We start from the raw sequence: 3,202 nt of genomic DNA, 5'->3' as shown, positions 1-3,202 counted from the left end.
CCACGACAAGAACTAGGAAGAGGAAATATATGGATGTGAACAAGTTAAAATTAGGTGACCAATCTTCATCAATTTTGCACAAGTCTGTAATTTCATCCTTAATTTAAAAATTTCTGATCAATTCTATCCATATTCTCTCATTCAATCTTTATGTTAATTTCATAAAAAAGTAAATTGTTAAATATTTAATTATTTAAATTTGATATGTAATTGTTGAATATTTATGAAAATAAACTATCGTAATTTTCCATAGACATTAGTATTTAAATAATTTGTGAACTGGTGTATTTGTTTATGATAATAACTGTTTGGTTACATTTAAATTGAAAAAATTAATTTAAAAGGTAATATAAATTGTTGTCTCGTATATGTAGCCTATTTTTATTTTTTTTTTAATTTAAAGAACTGTGCCTTCCAATCAATCAACATTGTAACATTATATTTCTCAAACTTTTTCTTTCAAGATATACTATAAGGGTTAGAGATATTCAAGAGTATTTACAGTTTTGAATATGGAATAAGTGTGTTATACTCTGATTTTGACATAACTAAAAACCTATAAATGCAGTCAACGCTTGTTAAGAATAAATTAGGACTAAGCGAGGGACGTCCATGTGCATGAGATGCAAATGAGTCAAAGTTTAAAACTAGCTAACAATATATGTGCTCGACATATATATTTTGTAGAACATTGAAGAGACTTGCAAAAGACTTCAGAAATATAGTAGAGAATTTGTTTTGAGCATTTTAGAATAAAGAAGATAGATCAAAATGACGTCGTAACTAGATGTCATATTTAAAAAGATATGAGAAACTCGTAATAGTTGAATAAAAATTAATAGAATCATATCTACAAAAAATTATTTCGCGCGGGTTAGTCGCTAACAATTAAAAAGGATCAGCGATTGTGTAAGGGACAAACCTCTTGAGACAAAGTCCCAAAAATGGGTGTTCTTTTATTGGCGATGATTTTACAATTGGAAATTAAAAACAATGTGCCTCCAAGGGGCGCAAGCACACGAGTTACTGAAAGAAAAATGTTTAAGTCTAAGCTAAGGAAATGAAAATTACATGTTCTCTGTTCGAGAGTTTTTGATTCGGTCCTTTACTTCTATGTTCTTTCTCCCTTTTATACTTCATGGACAATCTCTTTGTGATCAACCACCCTAAAAACTGCTTGATCGTCCTATAATTGCCCACTTTCTGTGTAATGGCCAACTTGTCATGAAAACTGTCTTCTTTAACTGCTGCCATTACTCTTCATCATTCAACTGCTTTCGATTGAATTCCTTGAATCGTGGAACGTGATAGGGCTGCTTTAATAACTGCTTTGATAACTGCACTTCTTGACAACCACAACGCTTTATGTTTGTTAAGACCTTGGGCGACTTGAAGGTTTGGGCGAGAATAGAGTAACAGCTCTGGGCGACTGTATGGCACTCCATTCGCTCAGATTTTGGGCGACTTGCAAACTTGGGCGATGGCGTTACCGCGTTCTTGGGCCTCCTTATTTGGGCTTTCATCTTGATTTGTTCGATTGGGCTTCGTTCTTTGGGCTATCTAATTTGGGGATCCTCCAATTGGGCTTCACTCCTTGGGCTGAATTTTTATGTGTTAACAATTACCCCCCAATATGGCAGAATTAATAATAATTAATAAATTTTGCCATATTCACTTTGTGTTTCCAGCAACATTCGAAATTCTCAAGAATTTCAATCATTGTTTTCTTCTATAACTTGAAAAGGTGCGTCGTTTTGCAAACCCTTATAAACCTCAAACACGCCATTTCACTGCACTATTAAACCACGCCTCAAATTTTTTGCGTCTCTCTCACGATTTACTGTTCATCTCTTGCTTCCCTGCTACGTAACCCTGAAAAACTTCGTTCCTTTTCAAATGGCTGCTTCACAATCTCAAGCTGGCGACTCCTTTAGTTTTGATGACTTTCAAAAACTTCTGAGTCGCCCATACATAACTCCAAGTTTTCTCGCGCCCGTCGATGTCGAACGTAATGAGTTCTACTTGGGTCCTTTTTTCAACAATGCAGAGGCAGTTGAACAGGCGGCGGCGGGTCAGCTGTTTCCTTACACTCATGGCCCTCCTTTTCTAAACTCTCTGCCGCTGGGGCCACTTCGCGAAAGAGGTATTCGCACTTGGCCTAAATCTGATGTAGCTTTTCGTAGGTGGCATGCTCGCCATGTGGGTCATGGTCCTACTAAGGCACTTTTTGATAGCGCTAGGATTTCTGATTTGTTAGAAATCTCTATTCGTCCCCCTACTTTTGATTCAGCACTCTTTTCGATTGCTTTGAGTTTTTGGTCTCCTGAGTATAATACCTTTATTTTCCCTCTTGGCCCCATGTCTATTACCTTAAGGGATGTTGGGGCCCTAGTGAATCTACCACCTTTGGGCGATACCATTTTTCCTAGTATCTTGGTTTCTGGTGGCGCTCCAAAGTTTGGTAAAAACTACACCGATTCTTATTCAAGCCTGCAAACCCTTCACAATCATTCGAGCGCTGAGCCTTCCCATACTGAGCGAGTGGCCTTCCTTTTAGTTTGGCTTTGTAAATATGTTTTGTGCGTGCCAAGCATAAAGCCCTCCCTGAGTTATTTACCTATAGCGCACGAATTGGCGCGTGGCAGGCCTTTGAATTTATGTTCTTTGTTTTTGGCTGCCCTTTATAGAAGCATGGCCTCTCTTCAAGCTCAATTGAAGAATGGTGCATCTCCCACTGGTAATGGACCTCTTTGGTTCACTCAACTGTGGTTGAGATCCTATTTTCCATTGCTTGGTGCTCCATCCATCTCTCGCTCCTCTGCTAGCTGTTATGGGCTAGCCATGGAGCCCTTAGCTCCTGTAAATATGTCTAGAAGGGACATTTTTTCATTCTTTTATTCTTTGGATTCAATCCCTTCCTTTTTTCCTTTTTCTCCTTTTTTGACTCCAAACTATGTACATCCCCCTTCCACTATAGATAGCGCGAGCACCTCCCTGCTCATTTGGATCCAGTTTTTAAGCGGGAGGGAGCTATTTCATGATATTCTAACTGGGACCAATGCCAAAGCGAGGGTAGAGATTTATGCTCCCCAATTTTTTGCTCGTCAGCTTGGTTTTGGCCAAACTTGGCCTGTTCCTCCTTGCTATTCAAGGAACTTAGTTGACCGTTTTTATACCATTACTAAGGCAGAGGCAGAGGCTA

Source organism: Olea europaea, chromosome 18, assembly GCF_002742605.1.
Source record: "Olea europaea var. sylvestris chromosome 18, O_europaea_v1, whole genome shotgun sequence".
Classification (NCBI taxonomy): Eukaryota; Viridiplantae; Streptophyta; class Magnoliopsida; order Lamiales; family Oleaceae; genus Olea; species Olea europaea.
Note: the sequence above shows the minus strand (reverse complement) of the source record.